The 20,097-nt window shown below is 40.8% G+C and overlaps 1 long non-coding RNA gene across 1 annotated transcript; it reads right to left on the reverse strand.

Annotated features, from left to right (window-relative positions):
• Positions 1-5,773: 5,773 nt before the first annotated feature.
• On the reverse strand, positions 5,774-20,097 carry LOC135559911 (uncharacterized). The gene is made up of 2 exons (XR_010458599.1): positions 19,618-20,097; positions 5,774-7,265 (listed from the first exon to the last, which is right to left on the reverse strand). It is a non-coding gene; the product is annotated as an uncharacterized LOC135559911 (long non-coding RNA).

The raw sequence follows: 20,097 nt of genomic DNA on the forward strand, positions 1-20,097 counted from the left end.
GCCTCACACAGGAAGCAGCGCAGGTCCTAATCCAGGCACTTGTCATCTCCTGTCTGGATTACTGCAACTCGCTGTTGGCTGGGCTCCCTGCCTGTGCCATTAAACCCCTACAACTCATCCAGAACGCCGCAGCCCGTCTGGTGTTCAACCTTCCCAAGTTCTCTCACGTCACCCCGCTCCTCCGCTCTCTCCACTGGCTTCCAGTTGAAGCTCGCATCCGCTACAAGACCATGGTGCTTGCCTACGGAGCTGTGAGGGGAACGGCACCTCAGTACCTCCAGGCTCTGATCAGGCCCTACACCCAAACAAGGGCACTGCGTTCATCCACCTCTGGCCTGCTCGCCTCCCTACCACTGAGGAAGTACAGTTCCCGCGCAGCCCAGTCAAAACTGTTCGCTGCTCTGGCCCCCCAATGGTGGAACAAACTCCCTCACGACGCCAGGACAGCGGAGTCAATCACCACCTTCCGGAGACACCTGAAACCCCACCTCTTTCAGGAATACCTAGGATAGGATAAAGTAATCCTTCTCATCCCCCCCTTAAAAGATTTAGATGCACTATTGTAAAGTGGCTGTTCCACTGGATGTCTTAAGGTGAACGCACCAATTTGTAAGTCGCTCTGGATAAGAGCGTCTGCTAAATGACTTAAATGTAAATGTAATGTATAAACAAGTATTTCCCTGCACAAGCGATAACGTGCAAAACTGTGTACGTGACCAATAAACATTGATTTGATTTAATTGGGTTGCCCTAACAACAAAACAAGACATTATTTTCTCTACATGTTCAATGCTATTTTATTAAAAGCTACCAAAGACTCGCCGGAACAACAAATAGTTCATTTGACAGACTTTAGTAAAAATAAAACAAAGAGCCCACACGGGGCCTGCTTGAGAACGAAATAGAATAGCATTACAAAGACGGATGAGAGAATGCACAAAGGTAGACCGAATTCCATGAACTGGGGTAGAAATTAAATCACGAACATTATGTTCGTTCAACATGGACTGATGCTTGGACGCAAAGTGCTCGGTTGCCATGGTACTCTGAAGCCTGTCATTTAAAGCAGCAAGGCCCACAGTAACCTTCCTATGAGACACAATGAAGATTGTGCTATTAATTCCCCCACACACATTTTCCTTTGATTAGCTTAGATGGTAGTGTAGCGAGATGGAGCTTTAGGGTACAAACAGGTTTTCAAATTAATTTGTGTTGTTTCATTTTGAAAGTTACATATTATCACAAACAAATATGTTATCATGAAATAATCTAAATGTAAAAACAGTATTGTCCAAGGGTACCTTCAGATGAAGGAAGACTCTTGTTTACATTTTCTACCGTAGCCGACATCTAACATAAATAGGACTGGCCTAAAACAGCAACGGCCCTTTTGGCAATGGCCATCTTTCAATCAATTGTTATTTTCCCTCCTTCACCATTGGAGGAAAGCAAAGTGGGAAATCGCCTTTGTTGTCTTGACTCTAAACTATGGGCCTGTGATGTATGAGTGTAATAAAAAGTCCATTTCCAGTGGTGGCCTTCCAAGTCACAGTGAGACCACAGGACACAGTCTCTAATGGGTAAGTACAAAGAACATTTATGGGAGACACAAGCTCTATAGAAAATGCCTAACTTCAGACTTTCGGACCATAGGCTAGAGCAGGTTAGGGAGAGGTTAGGAAGTTTTATTGCGTTAATTTTAAATTCACTGACCATGGTCCCAATAGGCTACTCTTAAATAAAAGACAAATGCAAATAGACCTTTTATATTTTTATTGAACTACAAAGCTACCTTTGGAGCTTGATATTGTTTTGGAACAATATAGTTGGAGAAAAATTCAAAAAGGTTGTGTGAACGTTTGAGAATGATGTAACTGGCTTCTGTTCAAGACCACTAGTGCATATTTACTGTGTGTCACGTTCTGACCTTAGTTCTTTTGTTATGTCTTTGTTTTAGTATGGTCAGGGCGTGAGTTGGGTGGGTTGTCTATGTTCCTTTTTCTATGTGGTGTTTTTGTGTTTGGCCTGGTATGGTTCTCAATCAGAGGCAGCTGTCAATCGTTTTCCCTGATTGAGAACCATACTTAGGCAGCCTGTTTTCTCCCTTGAGTTGTGGGTGATTATACTTTCTGTTTAGTGTGGGCTGCACCTGACGGAGCGGTTGTGGGTTGTGGGTTGTGGGTTGTGGGTTGTGGGTTGTGGGTTGTGGGTTGTGGGTTGTGGGTTGTGGGTTGTGAGTTGGTTGGTTTGTTTGTTTGTTTTAAATAAATAACATGAACAAGTACCACACTGCGCTTTGGTCCTCACCTTCTTCCACCGACGACCGTTACACTGTGCTTTTTTTGTGAACAGAGAATTACCTAAACATGAAGGTGAACATTTGTATATACAAGGTGTACAAGGCAATAATCTTTATAATAGCCTAATCCTCATAGAAAGATAATGAATATTGGTGGGCAGACATTTTGTTAACATTTACAGCAAGGTAATGTTTCCCTAGGTTATGAATAAGAGAGATTTTTATTTTGAAATACCAGGTGTATGAATACTTCCACTTGATTCAGTGGAAGGGCTCCCAAGTGGCGCAGCGGTCTAATGCACTGCATCACAGTGCTAGAGGTATCACAACCAGCGTCCCATAGGGCGGTACACAATTGGTCCAGCATCGCCCGGCTTAGGCAATGTTTTGGCCAGGGTAGTCAGCCATTATAAATAAGAATGTGTTCTTAACTTACTTGCCTAGTTTTATAAAGGTAAATAAAAAAATTAAATAAAAATGTAAATCAGCAGAGTGAACTAGGCCAATTAGGTATTTCGAATGGATTTTCGTTCCGAATTAATTGTCTGCTGTGGTATTGCATTATTATTTTACCACGACTATATATGTGTATTATTTCAACACAATCTCACACTCAATTCATGCAGATATGTACAAAAAGTATTTTAGCAGATTTTGTGTGTTTTTGTGTGGCTTAATTCATGTGAAAATACAAAAGAAATTCCTACTTAAATCGTTGGAAAATACCCACATTTTTGTACAACTTCATTCATAGCAAAGTACATTTCTGGGGGGAAAACTTCAGGATGCTGGCTTTCCAGGCAGAGTTCCTCTGTCCAGTGTCTGTGTTCTTTTGCCCATCTTAATCTTTTCATTTTATTGGCCAGTCTGAGATATGGCTTTTTCTTTGCAACTCTGCCTAGAAAGCCAGCATCCCGGACTCGCCTTTTCACTGTTGACCTTCAGACTGGTGTTTGCTGGTTGCTGATAATGGGCCTCTGTAAATATTCCATAAAAAATCTGCCGTTTCCAGCTACAATAGTCATTTACAACATGAACAATGTCTAGTTGTTAACTGGTGTTTTGCTGAGACTGGTGTTTTGCGGGTACTATTTAATGAAGCTGCCAGTTGAGGACTTGTGAGGCGTTTGTTTCTCAAACTAGACACTCTAATGTACTTTTCCTCTTGCTCAGTTGTGCACTGGGGCCTCCCACTCCTCTTTCTATTCTGGTTAGAGCCAGTTTGCGCTGTTCTGTGAAGGAAGTAGTACACAGCGTTGTATGAGATCTTCAGTTCCTTGGCAATCTCTCGCATGGAATAGCCTTCATTTCTCAGAACACGGATAGACTGACGAGTTTCAGAAGAAAGTTATTTGTTTCTGGCAATTTGGAACCTGTAATCGAACCCACAACTTCTTACACTACAGATACTCAACGAGTCTAAAGAAGGCCAGTTTTATTGCTTCTTTAATCAGGACAACAGTTTTCAGCTGTGGTAACATAATTGCAAAAAGGTTTTCTGATGATCAATTAGCCTTTTAAAATGATAAACTTGGATTAGCTAGCACAATGTGCCATTGGAACACAGGAGTGATGGTTGGTGACGATGGGCCTCTGTACGCCTATGTAGATATTCCATTTTAAAAATCTGCCTTTTCCAGCTGCAATAGAACATTTACAACATTAACCATGTCTACACTATATTTCTGATCAATTTGATATTTTAATGGACAATTTTGTCAACGGTAGTGTAGGCTCAACGAAATATGAAATGCTTTATGAAGGATTTAAAAAAAAATTATGTAAGTAAATGTGTGACACAAAATAAGGGCAGTGTAGAACACCACTGCCCATCATGCATTACTCTAATAACTTTCAAAATATTGTTCTGAAGTTTGCCCGCCCCCAAAATATATTTTCCTATTAATTAAGTCGCACAAAAATGTGTCTTTTCACACGAATTAGGCCACACAAAATGCAAAAAAAATGAGTGTGCAATTGAATTAATAAATAATCAACACAATGTAAATATGTATCTGTAATCTGAGTTTAACAGAGTTGGTATAAGAAAATAAAAGACAATTTATGAAATAAGTTAAAACTATGGAATGGTTCACTCCATCTCCATGAACCTGTTGCCTCACCAGTTGAAGGCTACTTTTTCTGTCCTTCTGCGAGTAAGCATAAAAATTCTCACTGGTCAGGCAGGGAGGGTTAGCTTGCTTTACTAACTGACACATGCAGATACCTTGAACTGAAAGCCGGTTGTTTAAGGTTTCTAGAACGATGCAAGTATGGTACATTTTGCAAAGGAAATTGAGACACATTGAACTGAAAGCTTGTTATTTCCTATTTTTCTAATTATGCCGACGAAAAATATACTGAACAAAAATATAAATGAAACATGCAACAATTGCAAAGATTTTACTGAGTTACAGTTCATAGAAGGAAATCAGTCAATTGAAATAAATTCATTAGGCCCTCATTTATGGATTTCACATCCACTGGGGAGCCAGGCCCAGCCAATCAGAAGGTTTGTCCAAACAATAGTTTTTTTAATTACAGACAGAAATACTCCTCAGCACTCCCCAACACTTCAGACAATCCCGTAGGTGAAGAATCAAGACAATCCCGTAGGTGGAGGTCCTGGGCTGGCTTGGGTACACATGGTCTGTGGTCGAGGCCGGTTGGACGTACTGCAAAATTCTCTAAAACGATGTTGGAGGTGGATTATGGTAGAGACATGAACATTAAATTCTCTGGCAACAGCTCTCTCAAAACTTAAGACATCTGTGGCATGGTGTTGTGTGACAAAACTGCACATTTTAGAGAGGCCTTTTATTGTCCCCAGAACAAGGTGCATCTGTGTAATGGTCATGCTGTTTAATCAGCTTCTGGATATGCCACACCTGTCAGGTGGATGGATTATCTTGGCAATTTAGAAATGCTTACTAACAGGGATGTAAACAAATGTCTACACAACATTTGAGAAAAATACGCTTTTTGTGCATACAGAACATTTCTGGGATCTTTTATTTCAGCTCATGAAACATTGGACCAACACTACCTGTTGTGTTTATAATTTTGTTCAGTATAGATACTCTGATACATCCAGATCATCGTTGTGAAGTCATCCTTTCATGACATGAATCACACAACTGGACTCTGCCTGTCCTCTGAGGTTGCTGCGTGGAAGGTCAGAGTGCTGCGAGTACTAGATTTAGTATCTCTGGCTGGTAACCCGAACGCCAGAGCGAGCATCTTGTGGTAATATCACCCTGCCTAAGACTTGAAGTAGTGTCTCTCTTATACCCTGGTTTTAGTAGAGCCACTGGTTAGAATGCTGCTTCGTGAGTGTGAAGTGTTGTTGAAGTGTTGTTGACGAGACCTACTCGGTTTCATTGTTCACTCACCAGGGAGTGGCAAAGACTAAATGTGCCTGTAATGTTGGTGAGGTGCCAGCCCAGTAGTAATGTTATTCATAAACAAGCAATATTATTATTTATTTGACGCGATCTTGGCGCCCATTTCATTGAACCTTTATTTTATCAGGGAGTCATACTGAGACCAAGATATCTTACAGATGGGCCCCAAGCTACATAAATTACAGAAAACACCCATGAAAATATAAAAACAAAAATTAAAGCAGAAAGAAAAGCACGGTCATAAAAAAAACACAGGAATAAGGTCCTCAATCCGCTTTCTGAATTACCCTAGAGGCACCAGAACATGAAATGTAATTACAATTTAAAGATTGGTCCACAAACAAGTTGCAAGAAAACTAAAAGCTGATTTACCTCATTCAGTAGAGACCAAAGGAATTTCCAGAGTCATCCCTGAGACCAGGTGTGGTAACTCATTCGTCGAGGGTTTAGTCGAAATGTTAGGTACAGTGGGACTTTTTGTAAAAGTGCTTTATAAATGAAAACATAGTAATGTATCAACCTACAGTATGTGACATCAAAGAGGGCCAAGGAACTTTCTGGTAGAGAATGCGGTGATGATAACTAACATTGTCGCCCGTAATATGATCAAATGCATATAACGGCTTTAATGATGTGGCAGCTGTGTTCATATAGATGATGTTGCTATAGTCTAGGACCGGTAGGAACAGGCCAAACCTATTTCTAAAGAAGAAGCCCATTTTTATTCTCAGCTTCTTCGTTAACTCATCAATATGCTTATTTAATGAAAACTTTTCGTCTATCCAGATGCCCAGATATGTGTAAGCACAGACATGTTGAATATGGGCACCAAAGTACATATGCTTAAATCAGACTTTTATGCTCTCTAGAGAACAGACTCGTTTTTACCTGCATTCAGTACTAATTTCAGGTCAATAAAGTTTCTGTAGTACAATGAAGGTAGACTGTAGTTCAGATTGAGCCTGGTCAACGGTGGGAACAATAGCAAGTAACAATGTTTATTACAGCAACAGGGGCCGGCTAACGACAGGTCAAGGCATGCAGGGGGTAATCCAGAGTAGTGGCAAAGGCACAGGACGGCAGGCAGGCTCAGGTTCAGGTCAGGCAGAGGTTGGTAATCCAGAGTAGTGGCAAAGGCACAGGACGGCAGGCAGGCTCAGGTTCAGGTCAGGCAGAGGTTGGTAATCCAGAGTAGGGACAAAGGCACAGGACGGCAGGCAGGCTCAGGTTCAGGTCAGGCAGAGGTTGGTAATCCAGAGTAGTGGCAAAGGCACAGGACGGCAGGCAGGCTCAGGTTCAGGTCAGGCAGAGGTTGGTAATCCAGAGTAGGGACAAAGGCACAGGACGGCAGGCAGGGTCAGGGGCAGGCAGAGTGATCAGGCAGGCGGGCTAAGAGTCAGGACAGGCAAAGATCAAAACCAGGAGAGCGAGAAAAGAAAGACTGGGGGAAAGCAGGAGCTGAGACAAAACACTGGTTGACTTGACAAACAAGACAAATTGGCAACAGACAAAGATAACACAGGTTTAAGTACCCAGGGGATAATGGGGAAGACGGGTGACACCTGGAGTAGGGACAGGACAGGTGAAACAGATCAGGGAGTTACATACACAACATCAACATACAAATGCAGGTACATTTCTTTACAGGCAAGTCAATGTTGTTAATGTAAACAGTAAAAAGTACAGAACCCAGAATTGACACCTGCTGGACACCTTTTGTAATATCCAGGAAACCTGATTTAACACTTTCAGTAGACATACAGTACCAGTCAAACATTTGGACACACCTACTCAGTCAAGGGTTTCTTTCTTTTCACTATTTTCTACATTGTAGAATAATAGTGTTGACAACAAAACTATGAAATAACACATGGAATCATGTAGTAACCAAAAAAGTGTTCAACAAATCAAAATATATTTTATATTTGAGATTCTTCAAAGTAACCACCCTTTGCATTGATGTCTGCTTTGCATTGATGTCTGCTTGGCATTCTCTCAACCAGCTTCATGACATAGTCACCTGGAAGGCATTTCAATTAACAGGTGTGCCTTATTAAAAGTTCATTTGGGGAATTTCTTTCCTTCTTAATGTGTTTGAGCCAATCAGCTGTGTTGAGACAAGGTAGGGGTGATATACAGAAGATCGTCCTATTTGGTATAAGACCAAATCCATCATTACTTTAAGGCATTAAGGTCAGTCAATCCAGAAAATTTAGACTTGAAGAAAATATCAACTTGAAGAAACTTTGAAAGTTTCTTCAAGTGTAGTTGCAAAACCATCACACGCTATGATGAAACTGGCTCTCATGAGGACCGCCACAGGAAAGAAAGACCCAGAGTTACCTCTGCTGCAGAGGATAAGTCAATTAGAGTTACCAGCCTCTGAAATTGCAGCCCAAATAAATCCGTCAGAGTTCAAGTAACAGACACATCTCAACATCAACTGTTGAAAGGAGACGTGAATCAGGCCTTTATGGTTGAATTGCTGCAAAGAAACCACTACTAAAGGACGCCAACAATAAGAAGAGACTTGTTTGGGCCGAGAACAATGCAACAATGGACATTGGACCGGTGGAAATCTGTCCTATGGTCTGATGAGTCCAAATGTAAGATTTCTGATTCCAACCGCTGTGTCTTTGTGAAACGCAGAGTAGGTGAACAGATGATCTCTACATATGTGGTTCCCACCGTGAAGCATGGAGGAGGTTTGATGGTGTGGGGGTGCTTTGATGGTGACACTTTCTGTAATTTATTTAGGATTCAAGGCACATTTAACCAGCATGGCTACCACAGTATTCTGCAGCGATAACCCATTCCATCTGGTTTGCGCTTAGTGGGACTATCATTTGTTTTTCAACGGGACAATGACCCAACACACCTCCAGGCTGTGTAAGGGCTATTTGCCCACAATCACCCGAATTATTGCATCACAATACCAGGCAGCCATTGCAAGTGTACCCATAAGTTTACCAGTCAAATTGCCAGGGTTAGAGGTTCCAAGCCAGTTCTATTCATACTATTTCAATGTGTGCTGCAGGGAAAGGGGCATTGGCTAGGCAGCCGAAGACTCATTTGGTACAGCACCTTGCTTGTTTCAGCAAGGAGCAACAAAGTTTCATCACATTGTTAAAGTCTACGTTACCGCGGAAACAGACTCGACTACACGAAAATGACTGGCCGTCCCGTCTTTAGTTCCACAAAAAAAATGCTCTTCATCCATAACCGGTACACGATTACACAGTAATTGTGCCAGACCTAATTGTCATTTCACTTGACATTTAATTAAATTAAACAGACGTCTGAAATAAGTTAACTCAATAGAAGCCTTTGCATTTTAATACCACATTATACCAGGCCTGTAAAAATGAGGAGCAGGAATTGTATTTTAAGAAGGGCAGGCGGGAGTAAGGCCGTGAGCAATGACAGGGCCCCATAATTTCCACAGTGAGAGTACATCACTGTGAATGTTAATGACTTCATAGGCAAGCTTTCTCTTCTCATTTTTAGATTGCGTCCTAACCACACATTTTATGGCACAAGAGCAAAGTCACTCAATGGTATCGGTGATTAAATCACACAACCCGTTAAAAGGACTGCAAAGGGCAGTGGCCAGGTAATCATACTGTCTGTCTTCTCTCTTCATTTTCCGAACAAGCTGGGCTTGAAGTGCATAGGCCTACATAATTTGATCCATTGTTTCATGTTTTTGAAGGCCTTTACAGAATAGCAATGTAGATTAGAAGTTGTCCAGAATAAGAGAGAATGCAAGTAAGATATACTAAATATATAAATTATTAGGCTATGAAAACACTATTTTAATCCTACTCAATATATAACATCAGTAGGGCCCTATAAAATCTTTGATTTTTCACCTAATTCCATTGAGTATTTCCTAAATTCCGTAATGTTTTTCGAGGTTTCAGATTCACACTTTATTAATAGAAAAACAACAGCATTGGATGTTCTAAGTCCACAACAATGCTTAAACCACATCAGAAAATGACTTTTGAGGTCTGGGAAAAAGACATTTTCATTTTTGGATGTAGATACCTTTTAATTTAAGAATGCACCAGTAAGAGATTTTCTTAGTTAGCACCGTTTCTATAGAAAGCGTGATTGCAGAGTTTGCTAAACAAATCACCAATGCATTGTTGCAAATAATCCATTGGTGAGCATAGACTACTTTGTCTGTAATATTTAATTTAGAAGGTTTTTGGGAAAGTGTTTCCATCTGCCAGAAGAGAATGTCATTAGCGTCATTGGTATTGGATACACAAAGTGATAGACAACTAAACACACACACAGGGGCAGTCCTGCACCGTTACCTCTTCAGAAAGTTGAAGGAAAACACAAATCACTTATGCATTTTGTTCATGTCTATATATTTGGCTGATTTCCTACTAAGTTCAATACATATGAGGAAGACAGGTTTGTGTCAATGATTAACCTTAGCATTGACCATGAAGGGTAAGTCAAGCTTCAGAATGCTGGATCATGAATTTGGCATCCTAATTATAGGGCTAATTGAAAGGGAGAGGTCAAAATGTACACAATTGTTACCCGGAGGAAAATAGGGGAAAGTCATGCATTTTCAATTTCAGTCAGGGGGAGTGTTTAGTATATTTAATTTAGACCAGGGGAGGGTAATGTAATTTGAAGTAGATGAAATGTCATATTGCTCATATTGCTCATGTGAAATGTCACATTGCAATGGATAGGTGTTCCCAATCATGAGACATGGGCCTGCCCTGCTCTTGCTGATGTTAATCCTTTGTGCTGCCTAACCAATGACTGCTGATGTATGGTGGCTCTTCAGGAGACGAGTCAAAAGCTTCTTCCGGAATTTTTTAAAATTTGTCCAAGAAATGCAATATCTGTGCACGCGGACTAGGCCTACTGATATCCTCCTATTCAGTTTGAGAGGGAGACTGAAGATGAGAAGGAGGACCGGAAGTAAGCTTTCTACTGATTTAATTGATTTTAATTTTAAAAAAACAATGTTTCGTGGCCCATAATGAAGCTTTTTGTCAGAGGTATTGTACTCAAAATTAGCCATATTTGAGTAATTTACATTACTATGAAGCGTCTGCCGCGGAGATGGACAGCGCGTAGGTGCTGAAAGTAAGGAATTCAAGGCCTTCATTTTAATTTGACTTTAGGCTACTAAAAATAAGAGAGTTTGTGTTGTAGCCTATTTCTTCCTTTTCAAGAAATAAGAGGTAGCCCTACCTGTTTGACAGACACAATTGTAGTCTACTATCCATAGATTTTGTCACACTTTTAGAATCACAAGTTTGGCCAGGCTTTGGTTTGAGGATCATGTGGTGAGCTATGCAATCCTCGTTTGTTAATATAGCCTAGCAGATGCTCTTAGATTCCCACGCCCTAATCAAAGTCAACACAAATGTATTTGTAACAATAGCATGGAATAAAATAAATGAGAAAATGTTAAGTGCATATAAGCTGCATGACTCTGAGGATCCAAAGATCATGTTACAATGGATCCATGTCCACCAGACCCCTCTCACCCACAGAAAGGAGTAGGGATTGATGACACCTCAAGCCAATCGTAAATTGTATGCAGCAATTGCTTCTTTTGGTCTTCAGGAGTGGTGATCGGAATGTGCCTTACTTACAGAGACATTTTGCCACCCAAAAACTCTAACGTCCAAAAGTGAGAACACTGGAACAATATTTCCAAACATCCGGATGTGGGGAATGATGAGAGATGGTCTATGGAACATTAATGTCTATTTCGTGATGTCATAACAAAAATGGAATAAAAATGTTTTCCCGAAAATATTGTAACTTGAAGAGCTTTCACACTGTGTATGTCAGGTTTACATCCTTTACGTTGTGTAGGAAATATCAAGGATGAAGAGAATAGTTTTGTTAATATAGACTATAACGAGATCATAGTTTTGATGATACGTTGTCCATTAAGTAGCCACACCCCGAATGAAATCAGAGAGCTTGTCAGTGTGAACCTTTGGAACCTCTCTTTTTAAAAGGACTGGGTAAGAATTAACATATCATACCAGAAGACATGAGACCGTGGACCACATGTTGAAATGGTTAGAAACTGTAATGGCTGTTGGAAGGAGTGGAGGACTAAGGTGCAGCAAAAACCCTGTGGGGGAAAGCTACCGAAGTATGGTTCTCAATCAGAGACGATCGACAGCTGTCCCTGATTGAGAACCATACCCGGCCAAAACAAAGAAATACAAATACATAGAAAAATAACATAAAATGCCCACCCAAATCACACCCTGAGCAACCCCAAATTAGAGACATAAAAAGCGCTCTACGGTCAGAGCGTGACAGAAACTCTGAAACTCTCAACCTCAACACTAGATGAGAAAATAACCTCACCTACCAGACCAGGAAACATGGAGCGTTAGCTACACGTGGGAAATTGTTGAAACAACATGAGGTGAAGAAGACAAACTCACCAGACTATACTCGAACATGAACATGCTCTGGCTATTCATGTGAGCTAAGAACAAGTTCTGAACAAAGCTCATTGGAGACCGAACAACTAAGAAGAAAGACATTGTAACCTCTGGTGGACAATCAGAGCATGTACAAGCGGGCTGCGGAAAGGCCAACAAAACCCCCTTTCAAGGTTTGGTTTCGACAGAGATATAATGACGAACGACAGCATTCAACACATACATTCAATACGTCTTATTCCAAAATGAGAGGTGGTTTGTGTACAATGCATATGATTAATGTGAAGACAGTCCTAGAATGTATCCAAAATAAACGTCCCTTTCTCTCGTTTTTTTTCTCATCTCTGTGTAATAAGCCGTCATATCTTGTCAGTCAAACAAAATTGTATTACTCACGTGCCGAATACAACACCTGTTGTATTTGGCACATGTGACTAATAAAATTTGATTTGACCTTACAGAGAAATGCTTACTTACGAGCCCCTAACCAACAATGCAGTTAAAAAAATACAGATAAGAATAACAAATAAAAGTAACAAGTAATTAAAGAGCAACAGTAAAATAACAATAGTGAGACTATATACAGGGGAGGTACCGGTACAGAGTCAATGTGCGGGAGAACCGGTTAGTTGAGGTAATATGTTCATGTAGGTAGAGTTATTAAAGTGACTATGCATAAATTATAACAGAGAGTAGCAGCGGTGTAAAAGGGGGGAAAGCAATGCAAATAGTCTGGGTAGCCATTTGATAAGGTGTTCAGGAGTCTTATGGCTTGACTGTCTTGGTGTGCTTGGACCATGTTAGTTGGTTGGTGATGTGGACACCAAGAAACTTGAAGCTCTAAGCCTGCTCCACTGCAGCCCCGTCGATGAGAATGGGGGCGTGCTCAGTCCTCTTTTTCCTGTAGTCCACAATCATCTAAAATGTCTTCCACATTTTGTTTCGTTTTTCAGCCTTATTCTAAATGTATTAAATGAAATGTTTTCCTCATCAATCTACACACAATACCCCATAATGACCAAGGGGGCACATTTATTAAAAATTAAAAACAGAAATACCTTATTTACATACAGTGGGGCAAAAAAGCATTTAGTCAGCCACCAATTGTGCAAGTTCTCCCACTTAAAAAGATGAGAGAGGCCTGACATTTTCATCATAGGTACACTTCAACTATGACAGACAAAATTAGAAGAAAATAAATCCAGAAAATCACATTGTAGGATTTTTAATGAATTTATTTGCAAATTATGGTGGAAAATAAGTATTTGGTCAATAACGAAAGTTTATCTCAATACTTTGTTATATACCCTTTGTTGGCAATGACAGAGGTCAAACGTCAAACGGTCAAAAGTCTTCACAAGGTTTTCACACACTGTTGCTGGTATTTTGGCCCATTCCTCCATAAAATTCTTCTCTAGCAGTGATGATTTGGGGCTGTTGCTGGGCAACACGGACTTTCAACTCCATCCAAATATTTTCTATGGGGTTGAGATCTGGAGACTGGCTAGGCCACTCCAGGACCTTGAAATGCTTCTTACGAAGCCACTCCTTCGTTTCCCGGGCGTGTTTGGGATCATTGTCATGCTGAAAGACCCAGCCACGTTTCATCTTCAATGCCCTTGCTGATGGAAGGAGGTTTTCACACAAAATCTCACGATACATGGCTCCATTCATTCTTCCCTTTACACGGATCAGTCGTCCTGGTCCCTTTGCAGAAAAACAGCCCCAAAGCATGATGTTTCCACCCCCATGCTTCATAGTAGGTATGGTGTTCTTTGGATGCAACTCAGCATTCTTTGTCCTCCAAACACCACGAGTTGATTTTTTACCAAAAAGTTATATTTTGGTTTCATCTGACCATATGACATTCTCCCAATCTTCTTCTGGATCATCCAAATGCTCTCTAGCAAACTTCAGACGGGCCTGGACATGTACTGGCTTAAGCAGGGGGACACGTCTGGTACTGCAGGATTTGAGTCCCTGGCGGCGTAGTGTGTTACTGTTGGTAGGCTTTGTTACTTTTGTCCCAGCTCTCTGCAGGTCATTCACTAGGTCCCCCCATATGGTTCTGGGATTTTTGCTCACCGTTCTTGTGATCATTTTGACCCCACGGGGTGAGATCTTGCGTGGAGCCCCAGATCGAGGGAGATTATCAGTGGTCTTGTATGTCTTCCATTTCCTAATAATTGCTCCCACAGTTGATTTCTTCAAACCAAGTTGCTTACCTATTGCAGATTCAGTCTTCCCAGCCTGGTGCAGGTCTACAATTTTGATTCTGGTGTCATTTGACAGCTCTTTGGTCTTGGCCATAGTGGAGTTTGGAGTGTGACTGTTTGAGGTTGTGGTCAGGTGTCCTTTATACTGATAACATGTTCAAACAGGTGCCATTAATACAGGTAACGAGTGGAGGACAGAGGAGCCTCTTAAAAAAGAAGTTACAGGTCTGTGAAATCTTGCTTGTTTGTAGGTGACCAAATACTTATTTTCCACCATAATTTGCAAATAAATTCATAACAAATCCTACAATGTGATTTTCTGGATTTTTTCCCCTCATTTTGTCTGTCATAGTTTAAGTGTACCTATGATGAAAATTACAGGCCTCTCTAATCTTTTTAAGTGGGAGAACTTGCACAATTGGTGGCTGACTAAATACTTTTTTCCCCACTGTAACTGTTCAGACCCTTTGCTATGAGATTCTATATTGATCTCAGGTGCATCCTGTTTCCATTGATCATCCTTAAAATGTTTCTACAACTTGATTGGAGTCCACCTGTGGTAAATTTAATTGATTGGACATGATTTGGAAAGAAACACACCTGTCTATATAAGGTCCCACAGTTGACAGTGCATGTCAGAGCAAAAACCAAGCCATTAGGTTGAAGGAATTGTCCGTAGAGCTACGAGACATGATTGTGTCGAGGCACAGATCTGGAGAAGGGTAGCAAAAAAATCCCCATCCAATTCTGCAGGATTGAAGGTCCCCAAAAACACAGTGGCTTCCACTGTGACAACCATCTCTGCAGCACTCCACCAATCAGGCCTTTATATTGGAGTGGCCAGACAGAAGCCACTCCTCAGTAAAAAGCACATGACAGCCCACTTGGAGTTTGCCAAAAGGTACCTAAAGTACTGACCATGAAAAACAATATTCTCTGGTCTGATGAAACCAAGATTAAACACTTTAGCCTTAATGCCATTTGTCACGTCTGAAGGAAATCTGGCACCAGCCCTAAGGTGAAGCATGGTGGTGGCAGCATCATGATTTGGGGATGTTTTTTAGTGGCAGTGACTGGGTGACTAGTCAGGATCAAGGGAACGATGAACGGAGCAAAGTACAGAGAGATCCTTGATGAAAACCTGCTCCAGAGCGCTCAGGTCCTCAGACTGGAGTGAAGGTTCACCTTCCAACAGGACAGTCCATAACTACTTAAAACATCCGAAGATCTAATCAACTATGAAGGATAGTATACCTAGCAACATGTTGAAATAGTGGTGTCTTTTGTTGGGCAAATCAGATGTCATATAAACCCAACCTCACTCCAAATGTACTTTCACATACAGCATGTGTAAGAAATGTTAGAGAAGTTACTTTCAACTATTTCGTTGTATCAAATTGTATTTTTTTCACATGCGTTGAGTACAACTGGTGTAGACTTTTCTGTGAAATACTTGCTTACGAGCCCTTCCCAACAACGCAGAGTTGAAAAATACAACTAAAATAGTAACATGAGGAACAAAATGAAATACACAAGGCGCTACTGTATATACAGGGAGTACCAGTGCAAAGGTTCAAGGTACATGAAGGTAGTGTAAAGTGACTTGGCATCCAGATAGATAATAAGAGTGAAACAAAAAACTGAGTAGCAGCAAATGATGAGTGTAAATGTGTGTGTGTGTGTGTGCGCGTGTATGTGTGTTTGTGTTTGTGTTGTGTCGGTATTCATGTGTGTGTGCGTATGTAATGTATGTAAATGTCTGTGGCTTTTGTGTGTGAGTGTCAATGTAGCATATATATACTGTATATAGTCTAGTGAGCATGCGTACAGTCAGTGCAAGATAAAGTCAGTGCAGATAGTTCGGGTACCATTAATTTACTAATTAGCAGTCTGGCTATTTAACAGTCTTATAGCTTCGGGGTAGAAGCTCTCTCGGAGCCTGCCGGTCCGAGAGCCGATGCTACGGTACCGTTTGCCGGACGGTAGCAGACTGAACAGTCTATGGCTTGGGTGGATGGAGTCTTTGGCAATGTTTCAGGCCTTCCTCTGACACCGCCTAATATAGAGGTCTTGGATGGCAGGGATGTACTAGGCTGTCCGCACCACCCTCTGTAGTGCTTGTCAGTCAAGGGTAGTGCATTTGCCATACAAAGCGGTGATGCAGCCAGTCAAGATGCTCTTGATGGTGCAACTGTAGAACTTCTTAAGAATCTTGTCAGCCTCCCAAGGGGGATGAGTCACTGCCGTGCCCTCTTTATGACTGTGCGGATGTGTGTGGAACATGTTAGGTCTTTAGTGATGTGGACGCCAAGGAACTTGAAGCTCTCATCCCACTCCACAACAGTCCCATCAATGTGGATGGGGATGTGCTCTCCCCACTTTCTCCTATAGTCCACGATCAGCCCCTTGCTCTTACTGACATTGAGGGAGAGGTTATCATCCTGGCACCACACTGCGAAGTCTCTGACCTCCTCCCCGTAGGCTGACTCATTGCCGTTGTTGATCAGGCCAAGCATCATCGTGTCCACAGCGAACTTGATGATGGTGTTGGAGTCATGCGTGGCCGTGCAGTCGTGGGTGACCAGGGAGTACAGGAGGGGACTAAGCACACACCTCTGAGAGACCCCCGTGTTGAGGGTCAGCGTGGCAGAAGTGTTGTTGCCTACCCTCACCTCCTGGGGCTGGCCCGTCAGGAAGTCCAGGCTCCAGTTGCCGTGGGAGGAGTTCAGTGAAGAGCTTGGAGGAGATTATAGTGTTGAACACTGAGCTGTAGTCTATGAACAGCATTCTCACATAGTTACTGTATTTCCCCTCTTGTCCAGGTGGGAGAGGGCAGTGTGAAGTGCAGTTGAGATTGCGTGGATCTGTGGATCTGTTGGAGCAGTTATGCGAATTGGACTGGGTCTAGGGTGTTGATGTGTGTCATGACCAGCCTTTCAAAGCACTTTATGATTACAGATGTGAGTGTTACAGGGTAATAGCCATTTAGGCAGGTTACCTTGGAGCTTTTGGGAACAGGGACAATGTTGGTCAGCTTGAAACATGTTGGAATTAAAGACGGGGATAGATTGAACATTTCTGTAAAGACACTTGCCAGCTGGTCAGCAAATGCTTTGTTATTTAGGTAGTTTACTCAAATGAGTATGGAAGCTGATCAATGTGTAATTGTGTCAACATGATATGTTAGCTGAAAAGGACACAGCTTGTTTCCAAAGCCAAGCAGGGTACATAGAGATAGGCATCTGGATGGTAGACTTGTTCTCAATGAAGTGCATTGCCAATCATATACCAGTAGAAGTCACTGTTCAGGCAGGAATCATTGATGTTGAAAAAATGATGTTGATTCAAACATACCATTTTACTATCAACATTGAAACAAAGTCAAATAAAATGTCTAATCAAATATTTAAAAAAATTCAACCACCCAATCAATATATAGTGAATATAGGATGATAAAGATGTATTACGTTTCTATGTGGAATTTTCAATGCAATTTCAATGCATACAAAGTTCTGATGATTACGTTGAAATTCAATTGATGTAACAACCTGTTAGTCAGGTTAAGCCAATCTATTTAAGTTGAAGTTGTACCCTAATTGCAATGTTTACAACGCTGGTTGAAATGGGATGAAAACAGTACTGGTTGATGCTTTTTTCAAATCCAAGGTATTTTCCACGTTGATTCCACATCACAATACGTTGTAAACATTGATTCAACCAGTTTGTGCCCACTGGGATAGTTCCCTCGAATGCATGGAAGGCAGGTAGGCCTACTCTAGGAATAAATAGTATCTTCTCCCCATGCCCATTTGTTGTCTTGTGGTTCCATCAGAATAATCATGTCTTTTCTGTTCTGGCTTTCTTTGTTGTCTTTAATAGTTTGGGATATTCAACTGCGTATTGTGTTTTTATGGAATGTGGTCGGTCCACTCTGGCTTGTGTTCTTGGGTTTGAGAAAACACTATATCAAAATAACATCACTTAACTAACCAAATTCAACTTTCATACACACAGTCCTTTATTGTCTAAAAAAAGAGACCTAAATCTGTGAAATATGCCTTTGAATTTCCTCAGAGAACCCTCATCTCTCTTGGTCTCAACAATTCCTTACATGCTGACCAAACCGAACACGCGCACGTTGATTTTGTTCGCCCACAACAGAAGCGATCAGGACGCGCAGGTTGAAATATCAAAACAAACTCTGAACCAATTATATTAATTTGGGGACAGATCAAAAAGGATAAAAAATGTATGGCAATTTATCTCGCTAGCTTGCTGTTACTAGCTAAGTTGTCCTGGTATGTAAACATTGGGTTGTTATTTTTCCTGAAATGCACAAGGTCCTCAACTCTGACAATTAATCCACATATAAAACTGTAAACCGAATTTGTTTCTCGTCATTTCTTCTCCTTCCTTAAGGCTTCTTTTTCTTCTTTGGACTTCATATGGTCGTTGGCAACCAACTTTACAGCATTACTGAAACCTACCAGAGTATGGACCTAAGTTTATCATTCATTCACCCACGTGGGTATATGCTCCTAAAAACCTATGAAGAGATGGCACATGAATATGTGTTACTGAGCATTCTCTCAAGGGAACTCCTTCAAGATTGTTGGAAGAGCATTCCAGGTGAAGACTTGTTTTTGTATCAAATAAGGCTATCTTCTGTATACCACCCCTACCTTGACACAACACAACTGATTGGCTCAAACACATTAAGAAGGAAATAAATTCCAGGAATTCATTTTTAACAAGGAACACCTGTTAATTGAAATGCATTCCAGGTGACTACCTCATTAAGCTGGTTGAGAGAATGCCAAGCGTGTGCAAAGCTGTCAAGGCAAACGGTGGCTACTTTGAAGAATCTCAAATATAAAATATATTTAAATTTGTTTAATACGTGATTCCATATGTGTTATTTCATAGTTTTGATGTCTTCACTATTATTCTACAATGTAGAAAATAGTAAAAAAAATAAAGAAAAACCCTTGAATGAGTAGGTGTGTCCGAACTTTTGACTGGTACTGTATAGCGAGCCAGATATTGCTATATCTGTTTTATATTTTCACTCCTGGCTAGGATGAGAAGATTTATAGGACCACAGTTGTGGCTACTTTAATCCACACTAATGTTGCATTACAAAAACAAAGAATTTTACAGTCTACATCTCAACTGTGTTACAAATTGCAATGAGGGTATTGTTTTGTTCAGACAGTTCAGTGTAATTGCTTTTTTTGATTCCTTACCTAGTGTTGCACAAGTACTTCGTAGGCCAGATGCAAGTTGTGGTATTTTAGTCCGAATGTGAGTTGTTGTGATATCATATCAAAGCAGAGGTTGAAGCTCTCAAAGAAAAGCAGAACAACACTGCCCTCTTGTGGAAAACAATGAGCAATGGCATAATCCACATTGCCTCATCTCTAACAGAGTGAAGAAGCCTTATCCAGGGGTTATTGTGTTTTAAACTGAATGATCAATTTGTAAAAATCATCATATCCATGAAAAAAACGTTTTTCAAAATATATAATTGTGCCAACATTTTGTTAAATCCCATCATCAGATTGTGAATATTTCTTGACAAGAAAGTCAAACTAATATAACAATATCCGAAACCATTCTAGTTACAATGATCAATGACTGGATAAACAAGTGTAAAAATGTTACACTGGTTTCATAATTCAATATGTGCTGAATTAATCTGGTATTCGATTCCTCCAACAGCTCGA

The sequence above is a fragment of the Oncorhynchus nerka genome, linkage group LG15 (genome assembly GCF_034236695.1).
Source record: "Oncorhynchus nerka isolate Pitt River linkage group LG15, Oner_Uvic_2.0, whole genome shotgun sequence".
Lineage (NCBI taxonomy): Eukaryota > Metazoa > Chordata > Actinopteri > Salmoniformes > Salmonidae > Oncorhynchus > Oncorhynchus nerka.